Raw genomic sequence first — 14,996 nt, forward strand, 5'->3', positions numbered from 1 at the left:
AACAACTCCCGCTGTGGTCGTGGACAGACACAACTCCAGCTGTGGTCGTGGACATACACACCTCCAGCTGTGGTCGTGGAGAAAAACAACTCCAGCTGTGGTCGTGGACAGACACAACTCCAGCTGTGGTCGTGGACAGACACAACTCCAGCTGTGGTCGTGGACATACATACCTCCAGTTGTGGTCGGGATATATACACCTCAGCTGTGGTCGTGGACGTTTACACCGCCAGCGGTGATAGTGAACATATACACCTCCAGCGATGGTCGTGAACATACAGATCTCTTCGATGGTCGTGGACATATACACCTTCAGCAATGGTCTTGGACATATACAACTCCAGCTGTGGTCGTGGACATACACAACTCCAGCTGTGGTCATGTACATACACACTTTCAGCTGTGGTCGTGGACATACACAAATCCAGCTGTGGTCGTGGATATACACAAATCCAGCTGTGGTCGTGGACATATACACCTCCAGCGATGGTCGTGCAAATATATACCTCCAGCGATGGCCGTGGACATACACAACTCCAGCTGTGGTCGTGGAAATACATACCTCCCGCTGTGGTCGAGGATATATACATCTCCAACGATGGTCGTGGACATACATTTCTCCAGCGATGGTCGTGGACATACACACCTCCAGCTGTGGTCGTGGACATGCACACCTCCAGCGATGGTCGTGGACATACACACCTCCAGCTGTGGTCGTGGACATACACACCTCCAGCGATGGTCGTGGACATACATACCTCCAGCTGTGATCGTGGACATACACACCTCCAGCGGTGGTCGTGGACATACATACCTCCAGCGATGGTCTTGGACATACACACCTCCAGCGATGGTCGTAACATATATACCTCCAACTGTGGTCGTGGACATGTACACCTCCAGCGATGGTCGTGGACATACACACCTCCAGCTATGGTCGTAACATATATACCTCCAGCGATGGTCGTGGACATACATACCTCCAACGATGGTCTTGGACATACACACCTCCAGCGATGGTCGTAACATATATACCTCCAACTGTGGTCGTGGACATATACACCTCCAGCGATGGTCGTGGACATACACACCTCCAGCAATGGTCTTGGACATACACACCTCCAGCTATGGTCGTAACATATATACCTCCAGCGATGGTCGTGGACATACATACCTCCAGCGATGGTCTTGGACATACACACCTCCAGCGATGGTCGTAACATATATACCTCCAGCGATGGTCGTGGACATATACACCTCCAGCTATGGTCGTAACATATATACCTCCAGCGATGGTCGTGGACATACATACCTCCAGCGATGGTCGTGGACATACACACCTCCAGCTATGCTCGTGGACATGCACACCTCCAGCTGTGGTCGTGGACATACACACCTCCAGCAATGGTCTTGGATATACACACCTTCAGCTATGGTCGTAACATATATACCTCCAGCGATGGTCGTGGACATAAATACCTCCAGCGATGGTCTTGGACATACACACCTCCAGCTATGGTCGTGGACATACACACCTCCAGCGATAGTCGTAACATATATACCTCCGGCGATGGTCGTGGACATAAATACCTCCAGCGATGGTCTTGGACATACACACCTCCAGCTGTGGTCGTGGGCATACACACCTCCAGCGATGGTCGTAACATATATACCTCCAGCGATGGTCGTGGACATACATACCTCCAGCGATGGTCGTAACATATATACCTCCAGCGATGATCTTGGACATACACACCTCCAGCTATGCTCGTAACATATATACCTCCAGCGATGGTCGTGGACATACACACCTCCAGCGATGGTCTTGGACATACACACCTCCAGCGATGGTCGTAACATATATACCTCCAGCGATGGTCGTGGACATACATACCTCCAGCGATGGTCGTAACATATATACCTCCAGCGATGATCTTGGACATACACACCTCCAGCTATACTCGTAACATATATACCTCCAGCGATGGTCGTGGACATACACACCTCCAGCAATGGTCTTGGACATACACACCTCCAGCGATGGTCGTAACATATATACCTCCAGCGATGGTCGTGGACATAAATACCTCCAGCGATGGTCGTAACATATATACCTCCAGCGATGATCTTGGACATACACACCTCCAACTATGGTCGTAACATGTATACCTCCAGCGATGGTCGTGGACATACACACCTCCAGCTGTGGTCGTGGACATACACACCTCCAGCTATGCTCGTGGACATGCACACCTCCAGCTGTGGTCGTGGACATACACACCTCCAGCAATGGTCTTGGACATACACACCTCCAGCTATGGTCGTAACATATATGCCTCCAGCGATGGTCGTGGACATACACACCTCCAGATATGCTCGTGGACATGCACACCTCCAGCTGTGGTCGTGGACATACACACCTCCAGCAATGGTCGTGGACATACACACCTCCAGCTATGCTCGTGGACATACATACTTCCAGCGATGGTCGTGGACATACATACCTCCAGCGATGGTCGTGGACGTACACACCTCCAGCTATGCTCGTGGACATGCACACCTCCAGCTGTGGTCGTGGACATACATACCTCCAGCAATGGTCTTAGACATACACACCTCCAGCTATGGTCGTAATATATATACCTCCAGCGATGGTCGTCGACATACATACCTCCAGCGATGGTCGTGGACATACACGTCTCCAGCTATGCTCGTGGACATGCACACCTCCAACGATGGTCGTGGAAATACATACCACCAGCTTTGGTCGTGGACATACACACCTTCAGTGGTGGTCGTGGACATATACACCTCCAGCTGTAGTCGTGGACATACACACCTCCAGCTTTGGTCATGGATATACACAACTTCAGCTGTTGTCGTTGACATACATACCTCCAGCTGTGGTCGTGGACATATACACCTCCAGCTGTGGTCGTGGACATACATACCTCCGGCTGTGGTCGTGGACATACACAAGTCCAGCTGTCCTCGTGGACGTACAAACCTCCAGCTGTGGTTGTGGACATACACACCTCCAGCGATGGTCGTGCACATACACACCTCCAGCTGTGGTCGTGGACACATACACCAAAAGCGATGGTCGTAGACATACACAACTCCAGCTGTGGTCGAGGACATACAAAACTCCAGCTGTGGTTGTGGACCAACTTCTAGAAATGTTCGTGGACATACATAACTTCAGCAGTGGTCGTGGACATACACTGCTCCAGCTGTGGTCGTGGACATACACACCTCCAGCTGTGGTCCTGGACATCGACACCTCTAGCTGTGCTCGTGGACACACACAGCTCCAGCTGTGCTCGTGGACATACACAACTCTCCAGCGGTGGTAGTGGACATACACACCTCAAGCGATGGTCTTGGACATACACAACTCCAGCTGTGGTCGTAGACACACCTTCAGCGATGATCATGGACATGCACAACTCCACCTGTGGTCGTGGACATACACACCTCCAGCTGTGGTCGTGGACATACACACCTCCAGCTGTGGTCGTGGACATATACACCTTCAGCTGTGGTCGTGGACATACATACCTCCAGCTGTTGTCGTGGTCACATACACTTCCAGCTGTGGTCGTGGACATACACACCTCCAGCTGTGGTAATGGACATACACACCTCCAGCTGTGGTCGTGGACATACACACCTCCTGCTGTGGTCGTGGACACACACAACTCCAGCTGTGGTCGTGGACATGCACAACTCCAGCTGTGGTCATGGACATACACAGCTACAGCTGTGGTCGTTGACATAAACACCTCCAGCTGTGGTCATGGACATACACACCTCTAGCTGTGGTCGTGGACATACACACCTCCAGCTGTGGTCGTGGACATACACACCTCCAGCTGTAGTCGTGGACATACACACTTCCAACTTTGGTAGAGGACACACCTCCAGCTGTGGTCGTGGACATACACACCTCCAGCTGTGGTCGTGGACATACACACCTCCAGCTGTGGTAGTGGACATATACACCTCCAGCTGTGGTCGTGGACATACACACCTCCAGCTGTGGTCGTGGACATACACACCTCCAGCTGTTGTCGTGATCACATACACTTCCAGCTGTGGTCGTGGACTTACACACCTCCAGCTGTGGTCGTGGAAATACACAACTCAAGCTCTTGTCGTGGACATATACACCTCCAGCTGTGGTCGTGGACATACACACCTCCAGCTGTAGTCGTGGACCTATATACCTCCAGCTGTGGTCGTGGACATACACACCTCCAGCTGTGTTTTGGACATATACACCTCCAGCTGTGGTCGTGGACATGCACACCTCCAGCTGTGGTCGTGGACATACACACCTCCAGCTGTGGTCGTGGACATATACGCCTCCAGCTGTGGTCGTGGACATACACACCTCCAGCTGTGGTCGTGGACATATACACATCCAGCTGTGTTCGTGGACATACACACCTCCAGCTGTGGTCGTGGACATACACACCTCCCGTGTGGTCGTGGACATACACACCTCCAGCTGTGGTCGTGGACATACACACCTCCAGCTGTGGTCGTGGACATACACACCTCCAGCTGTTGTCATGGACATACACACCTCCAGCTGTGGTCGTGGACATACACACCTCCAGCTGTGGTCGTGGACATACACACCTCCAGCTGTGGTCATGGACATACACACCTCCAGCTGTGGTCGTGGACATACACACCTCCAGCTGTGGTCGTGGACATACACACCTCCAGCTGTGGTCGTGGACATACACACCTCCAGCTGTGGTCGTGGACATACACACCTCCAGCTGTTGTTGTGGTCACATACACTTCCAGCTGTGGTCGTGGACTTACACACCTCCAGCTGTGGTCGTGGACATACACACCTCCAGCTGTTGTCGTGGTCACATACACTTCCAGCTGTGGTCGTGGACATACACACCTCCAGCTGTGGTCGTGGACATACACGCCTCCAGCTGTGGTCATGGACATACACACCTCCAGCTGTGGTCGTGGACATACACACCTCCAGCTGTGGTCGTGGATATATACACCTCCAGCTGTGGTCGTGGACATACACACCTCCAGCTGTGGTCGTGGATATATACACCTCCAGCTGTGGTCGTGTACATACACACCGCCAGCTGTCGTCGTGGTCACATACACTTCCAGCTGTGGTCGTGGACATACACACCTCCAGCTGTGGTCGTGGACATACACACCTCCAGCTGTGGTCGTGGACATACACACCTCCAGCTGTGGTCGTGGACATACACACCTCCAGCTTTGGTCGTGGACACACCATCCGACCTGAGAACTTAGGTCTACGTGTTGAAGCAGAATGTCAACATTGGCTGCTTGACACCAGTGTAATCTGGGGCCCCTCACCCGTACCCTGATGGCGCAAAGACCTGGACCAGCAGGGTTTCTCTGTGTTACTTTGAATATAAAGGGAGCTACCTGTCTACTGATGAACACTACAGGGAGCTACCTGTCTACTGTTGAACACTACAGGGAGCTACCTGTCTACTGATGAACACTTCAGGGAGCTACCTGTCTACTGATGAACACTACAGGGAGCTACCTGTCTACTGATGAACACTTCAGGGAGCTACCTGTCTACTGATGAACACTTCAGGGAGCTACCTGTCTACTGATGAACACTTCAGGGAGCTACCTGTCTACTGATGAACACTTCAGGGAGCTACCTGTCTACTGATGAACACTACAGGGAGCTACCTGTCTACTGATGAACACTTCAGGGAGCTACCTGTCTACTGATGAACACTACAGGGAGCTACCTGTCTACTGATGAACACTTCAGGGAGCTACCTGTCTACTGATGAACACTTCAGGGAGCTACCTGTCTACTGATGAACACTTCAGGGAGCTACCTGTCTACTGATGAACACTTCAGGGAGCTACCTGTCTACTGATGAACACTACAGGGAGCTACCTGTCTACTGATGAACACTTCAGGGAGCTACCTGTCTACTGATAAACACTTCAGGGAGCTACCTGTCTACTGATGAACACTTCAGGGAGCTACCTGTCTACTGATGAACACTTCAGGGAGCTACCTGTCTACTGATAAACACTTCAGAGAGCTACCTGTCTACTGATGAACACTTCAGGGAGCTACCTGTCTACTGATGAACACTTCAGGGAGCTACCTGTCTACTGATGAACACTTCAGGGAGCTACCTGTCTATTGGTGAACACTTCAGGGAGCTATCAGTCTACTGATGAACACTACAGGGAGCTACCTGTCTACTGTTGAACACTACAGGGAACTACCTGTCTACTGATGAACACTACAGGGAGCTACCTGTCTACTGATGAACACTACAGGGAGCTACCTGTCTACTGATGAACACTTCAGGGAGCTACCTGTCTACTGATAAACACTTCAGGGAGCTACCTGTCTACTGATGAACACTTCAGGGAGCTACCTGTCTACTGATGAACACTTCAGGGAGCTATCAGTCTACTGATGAACACTTCAGGGAGCTACCTGTCTACTGATGAACACTTCAGGGAGCTACCTGTCTACTGATGAACACTTCAGGGAGCTACCTGTCTACTGATGAACACTTCAGGGAGCTACCTGTCTACTGATAAACACTTCAGGGAGCTACCTGTCTACTGATGAACACTTCAGGGAGCTACCTGTCTACTGATGAACACTTTAGGGAGCTACCTGTCTACTGATAAACACTTCAGGGAACTACCTGTCTACTGATGAACACTTCAGGGAGCTACCTGTCTACTAATGAACACTACAGGGAGCTACCTGTCTACTGATGAACACTTCAGGGAGCTACCTGTCTATTGGTGAACACTTCAGGGAGCTATCATTCTACTGATGAACACTACAGGGAGCTACCTGTCTACTGATGAACACTACAGGGAACTACCTGTCTACTGATGAACACTACAGGGAGCTACCTGTCTACTGATGAACACTACAGGGAGCTACCTGTCTACTGATGAACACTTCAGGGAGCTACCTGTCTACTGATAAACACTTCAGGGAGCTACCTGTCTACTGATGAACACTTCAGGGAGCTACCTGTCTACTGATGAACACTTCAGGGAGCTATCAGTCTACTGATGAACACTACAGGGAGCTACCTGTCTACTGATGAACACTTCAGGGAGCTACCTGTCTACTGATGAACACTTCAGGGAGCTACCTGTCTACTGATGAACACTTCAGGGAGCTACCTGTCTACTGATGAACACTTCAGGAAGCTACCTGTCTACTGATAAACACTTCAGGGAGCTACCTGTCTACTGATGAACACTTCAGGGAGCTACCTGTCTACTGATAAACACTTCAGGGAGCTACCTGTCTACTGATGAACACTTCAGGGAGCTACCTGTCTACTGATGAACACTTCAGGAGCTACCTGTCTACTGATGAACATTTCAGGGAGCTACCTGTCTACTGATGAACACTTCAGGGAGCTACCTGTCTACTGATGAACACTTCAGGGAGCTACCTCTCTACTGATGAACACTTCAGGGAGCTACCTGTCTACTGACGAACACTTCAGGGAGCTACCTGTCTACTGATGAACACTTCAGGGAGCTACCTGTCTACTGATGAACACTTCAGGGAGCTACCTGTCTACTGATGAACACTACAGGGAGCTACCTGTCTACTGATGAACACTTCAGGGAGCTACCTGTCTACTGGTGAACACTTCAGGGAGCTACCTGTCTACTGATGAACACTTCAGGGAGCTACCTGTCTACTGATGAACACTTCAGGGAGCTACCTGTCTACTGTTGAACACTACAGGGAGCTACCTGTCTACTGATGAACACTTCAGGGAGCTACCTGTCTACTGGTGAACACTTCAGGGAGCTACCTGTCTATTGATGAACCCTTCAAGGAGCTACCTGTCTACTGATGAACACTTCAGGGAGCTACCTGTCTACTGATGAACACTTCAGGGAGCTACCTGTCTACTGATGAACACTTTAGGGAGCTACCTGTCTACTGATGAACACTTCACGGAGCTACCTGTCTACTGATGAACACTTCAGGGAGCTACCTGTCTACTGATGAACACTTCAGGGAGCTACCTGTCTACTGATGAACACTTCAGGGAGCTACCTGTCTACTGGTGAACGCTACAGGAAGCTACTTGTCTACTGGTGAACACTTCAGGGAGCTACCTGTCTATTGATGAACACTTCAGGGCTACCTGTCTACTGGTGAACGCTACAGAGAGCTACCTGTCTACTGATGAACACTTCAGGGAGCTACCTGTCTACTGATGAACACTTCAGGGGGCTACCTTTCTACTGATGAACACTTCAGGGAGCTACCTGCCTACTGATGAAGACTTCAGGGAGCTACCTGTCTACTGGTGAACGTTACAGGGAGCTACCTGTCTACTGATGAACACTTCAGGGAGCTACCTGTCTACTGATGAACACTTCAGGGAGCTACCTGTCTACTGATGAACACTTCAGGGAGCTACCTGTCTACTGATGAACACTTCAGGGAGCTACCTGTCTACTGATGAACACTTCAAGGAGCTACCTGTCTACTTGTGAACGTTACAGGGAGTTACCGGTCTACTGGTGAACGCTACAGGGAGCTACCTGTCTACTGATGAACACTTCAGGGAGCTACCTGTCTACTGGTGAACGTTACAGGGAGTTACCGGTCTACTGGTGAACGCTACAGGGAGCTACCTGTCTACTGATGAACACTTCAGGGAGCTACCTGTCTACTGGTGAACGTTACAGGGAGTTACCGGTCTACTGGTGAACGTTACAGGAAGCTACCGGTCTACTGGTGAATGTTACAGGGAGCTACCGGTCTACTGGTGAACGCTACAGGGAGCTACCTGTCTACCGATGAACACTTCAGGGAGCTACCTGTCTACTGGTGAACGTTACAGGGAGTTACCGGTCTACTGATGAACACTTCAGGGAGCTACCTGTCTACTGGTGAACGCTACAGGGAGCTACCTGTCTACTGATGAACACTTCAGGGAGCTACCTGTCTACTGGTGAACGTTACAGGGAGCTACCTGTCTACTGATGAACACTTCAGGGAGCTACCTGTCTACTGGTGAACGCTACAGGGAGCTACCTGTCTACTGATGAACACTTCAGGGAGCTACCTGTCTACTGGTGAACGTTACAGGGAGCTACCGGTCTACTGGTGAACGTTACAGGGAGTTACCGGTCTACTGGTGAACGTTACAGGGAGCTACCTGTCTACTGGTGAACGTTACAGGGAGTTACCGGTCTACTGGTGAACGTTACAGGGAGCTACCTGTCTACTGATGAACACTTCAGGGAGCTACCTGTCTACTGGTGAACGTTACAGGGAGTTACCGGTCTACTGGTGAGCGCTACAGGGAGCTACCTGTCTACTGATGAACACTTCAGAGAGCTACCGGTCTACTGATGAACACTTCAGGGAGATATCTGTCTACTGGTGAACGTTACAGGGAGTTACCGGTCTACTGGTGAGCGCTACAGGGAGCTACCGGTCAACTGGTGAACCCTACAGGGAGCACCAATCTATTGGTGAAACCTACAGGGAGCTACGGTCTACTATTGAACGCTACAGGGAGCTATCTGTCTACTGGTGAACGCTACAGGGACCTACCGGTCTTCTGGTGAATGCTACATGGAGCTACAGGTCCCCTTTTCTATCCTCAACATAACTGTCTACAATATGTTCTGTCCTCAACATTATGGTTTACCCTCATGTTCTATCCTCAACATTATGTTCCACATGTTTTGTCCTCAACACTATGGTCTACAGTATGCACTGTCCTCACCATTATGGTCTACAATAATGATTCTGTTTTCAACATTATTGTCTACAGTATGTTCTGTGTGCAACATTATAGTCTATAATGTCTTGTTCTTAATATTGTGGTTTACATTATGTTCTGTCCTCAACATTATGGTTCATAGTATGTCCTATCTTCAACACTATGTTTCATAAAATGTTGTCCTCTACATTATGGTCTACAATATGTTCTGTCCTCAACATTATGGTCTAAGACATATCCTGCCCTTAACACTGTGGTTTACAATATGTTGTCCTCAACATTATGATCTACAGTATGTTCTGTCTTCAACATCATGGTCTACAGTATGATTTGTCCTCAACATTATGGTCTGTAATATGTCCTTTCCATAACACTATGCTCTACAATATGTTTTGTCCTCAAGATAATGATCTACAGCATGTTCTGTCCTTAATATCATGGTCTATAATATGTTCTGTCCTCAACATTATGGTTTACAATAAGTTCTCTCCTCAACATAATGGTCTATAATATAGCCTGTCTTCAACACTGAGGTCTACAATATGATCTGTTCTCAGTATTATGGTTAAAAACATCTTCTGTCCTCAACATTATGTTCTACAGTTTGTTTTGTCCTCAACATTATGGCCTGCAATAAGTTTTGTCCTCAACATTACGGTCTGCATTATGTTCTGTCCTCAACGTTATGGTCTATACTATGTTATGTCCTGAATATTATGGCCTACAGCATGTTCTGTCCTCAACATTTTGGTCTACAATATGTTCTGTCCTCAACATTATGGTCTATAATATATCCTGTTCTCAACATTTTGGTCTATAATATGATGTGTCCTCAACACTTTGGTTTAAGATATGTTGTCCTCTGCATTATGGTCTATATTATGTCATGTTCTCAACCTTATGTCTACAATATGTTCTGTCCTCAACATTATGGTCCACAATATGTTCTGCCCTCAACATTATGATCTATAATGTGTCCTGTCCTCGACATTATGGTCTATGATTTGTCCTGTCCTCAACACTATAATTTACAATATGGTGTCCTCAGCATTATGGTCTACAATTTGTTGCCCTCAACATTATGGTCTAAAACATGTTGTCCTCAACATTATGGTCTATAATATGTTCTGTCTTCAACATTATGGTCTATGATATGTCCCATCCTCAACGTTATGGTCTATAATATGTCCTGTCCTTAACACTATGGTTTACAATATATTTTCCTCAACATTATGGTCTACAATATGTTCTGTTCTTGATATTATGGTCTGTAATATGTTCTGTCCTCAACATTATGGTCTACAGTATGTTCTGTCCTCAACGTTATGGTCTATAATATGTCATGTCCTGAACATTGCGGCCTACAGTATGTTCTGTCCACAACATTTTGGTCTACAATGTATTCTGTTCTCAACTTGATGGTCTTTAATATATCCTGTTCTCAACATTATGGTCTACATTATGTTCTGTCCTCAACATTATGGTTTATAATATGTCTTGTCCTCAAAAATATGGTCTTAAGTATGTTCTGTCCTTAATATTACGGTATTTAATACGTCCTGTCCTCAAAATTAGGGTCTATGATATATCCTGTCCTTAACATTATGGTCTACAATATTCTATCCTCAACATTATAGGCTACAGCATGTCCTGTCCTTAAAATATGGTCTTCAGTATGTTTTGTCCTCAGTATTATGGTCTAAAATATGTTCTGTCCGGCATCTTATGGTCTATAATATGTCCTGTCCTCAACACTATGGTCTACAATATGTTGACCTCAACATTATGGTCTATATGTTTTGTCTTCAACGTTGTGGCCTACAGTATGTTCTGTCCTCAACATTATGGTCTATAATTTGTCCTATCCTCACATTATAGTCCACAATAAGTTCTGTTCTCAACATAATGGGCTACAGTATGTTCTGTCCTCAACATTATGGACTATAATATGTCCTGTCCTTAACATTATGGTCTACAATATGATCTATCCTCAACAATATGGTCTTCAAGAAAATAGCTTTGTATTATGTTAGCAAATATGACTAATACTTTTTACCTTCTACCGAAGGTGGTACCAAGATGTAAGAATAACCAATCACAGATATTTTCTACTACCAAGCACTTGGCATGAATGCTGCCATCCAAAAAACCATTTCCCTACCAAACGACACACTCTCCACTAAGTCATACCATCATTAGCGGTAGCTGCCTAAATATCCACCCACCCATACCATCATTAGCAATAGATACCAGAGAACACAACAGGCTCTAGCCACCCAACCATTAACAACAGCTACCACACAACACCATTAACAAGAGCTACCAGGCAACAGGAATGCCCCAAACCACACTACAATCAAGAATATATACTAGACAATACCATTGCCTCCAGATATCAACATTGGCTAACAGATAAAAGACTGTTCCTCCATCTACAACGCCATCAGCAACAGCTACCGGGCTTCACTACTACCCCATCCACACCTCTAATACCATCAGCTACCAGACAACAGACTTTACTAACATCCATACCCCCGTTAACAAGTTACCCATCCACTATCAATAACAGCTACCAGACAACACACTTCCCCACACCACTATCAACAACAGCTACCAGACAACACACTTCTCTACACCCACACCACTATCAACAACAGCTACCAGACAACACACTTCCCCACACCACTATCAACAACAGCTACCAGACAACACACTTCCCCACACCCACACCACTATCAACAACAGCTACCAGACAACACACTTCCCCACACCCACACCACTATCAACAACAGCTACCAGACAACACACTTCCCCACACCACTATCAACAACAGCTACCAGACAACACACTTCCCCACACCCACACCACTATCAACAACAGCTACCAGACAACACAATTCCCCACACCCACACCACTATCAACAACAGCTACCAGACAACACACTTCCCCACACCCACACCACTATCAACAACAGCTACCAGACAACACACTTTCCCACACCACTATCAACAACAGCTACCAGACAACACACTTCCCCACACCCACACCAATATCAACAACAGCTACGAGACAACACACTTCCCCACACCCACACCACTATCAACAACAGCTACCAGACAACACACTTCTCTACACCCACACCACTATCAACAACAGCTACCAGACAACACACTTCCCCACACCCACACACTATCAACAACAGCTACCAGACAACACACTTCCCACACCCACACCACTATCAACAACAGCTACCAGACAACACACTTCCCCACAGCCCACACCACTATCAATAACAGCTACCAGACAACACACTTCCCCACACCCACACCACTATCAACAACAGCTACAAGACAACACACTTCCCCACACCACTATCAACAACAGCTACCAGACAACACACTTCCTCACACACACACCACTATCAACAACAGCTACCAGACAACAGACTTCCCCACACCCACACCACTATCAACAACAGCTACCAGACAACACACTTCTCTACACCCACACCACTATCAACAACAGCTACCAGACAACACACTTCCCCACACCCACACCACTATCAACAACAGCTACCAGACAACACACTTCCCCACACCCACACCACTATCAACAACAGCTACCAGACAACACACTTCCCCACACCCACACCACTATCAACAACAGCTACCAGACAACACACTTCCCCACACCCACACCAATATCAACAACAGCTACCAGACAACACACTTCCCACACCCACACCACTATCAACAACAGCTACCAGACAACACACTTCCCCACACCCACACCACTATCAACAACAGCTACCAGACAACACACTTCCCCACACCCACACCACTATCAACAACAGCTACCAGACAACACACTTCCCCACACCCCACACTATCAACAACAGCTACCAGACAACACACTTCCCCACACCCACACCACTATCAACAACAGCTACCAGACAACACACTTCCCACACCCACACCACTATCAACAACAGCTACCAGACAACACACTTCCCACACCCACACCACTATCAACAACAGCTACCAGACAACACACTTCCCCACACCCACACCACTATCAACAACAGCTACCAGACAACACACTTCCCCACACCACACCACTATCAACAACAGCTACCAGACAACACATTTCCCCACACCCATACCACTATCAACAACAGCTACCAGACAACACACTTCCCACACCCACACCACTATCAACAACAGCTACCAGACAACACACTTCCCCACACAACTATCAACAACAGCTACCAGACAACAGACTTCCCCACACCCACACCACTATCAACAACAGCTACCAGACAACACACTTCCCCACACCCACACTATCAACAACAGCTACCAGACAACAGACTTCCCCACCACACCACTATCAACAACAGCTACCAGACAACACACTTCCCCACACCCACACCACTATCAACAACAGCTACCAGACAACACACTTCACCCACACCACTATCAACAACAGCTACCAGACAACACACTTCCCCACACCCACACCACTATCAACAACAGCTACCAGACAACACACTTCCCCACACCCACACCACTATCAACAACAGCTACCAGACAACACACTTCCCCACACCCACACCACTATCAACAACAGCTACCAGACAACACACTTCCCACAACCACACCACTATCAACAACAGCTACCAGACAACACACTTCCCCACACCCACACCACTATCAACAACAGCTACCAGACAACACACTTCCCCACACCCACACCACTATCAACAACAGCTACCAGACAACACACTTCCCCACACCCACACCACTATCAACAACAGCTACCAGACAACACACTTCCCACACCCACACCACTATCAACAACAGCTACCAGACAACACACTCCCCACACCCACACCACTATCAACAACAGCTACCAGACAACACACTTCCCCACACCCACACCACTATCAACAACAGCTACCAGACAACACACTTCCCCACACCCACACCACTATCAACAACAGCTACCAGACAACACACTTCCCCACACCCACACCACTATCAACAACAGCTACCAGACAACACACTTCCCCACACCACCACTATCAACAACAGCTACCAGACAACACACTTCCCCACACCCACACCACTATCAACAACAGCTACCAGACAACACACTTCCCCACACCCACACCACTATCAACAACAGCTACCAGACAAC

Source organism: Panulirus ornatus, chromosome 14 (genome assembly GCF_036320965.1).
Source record: "Panulirus ornatus isolate Po-2019 chromosome 14, ASM3632096v1, whole genome shotgun sequence".
Classification (NCBI taxonomy): domain Eukaryota; kingdom Metazoa; phylum Arthropoda; class Malacostraca; order Decapoda; family Palinuridae; genus Panulirus; species Panulirus ornatus.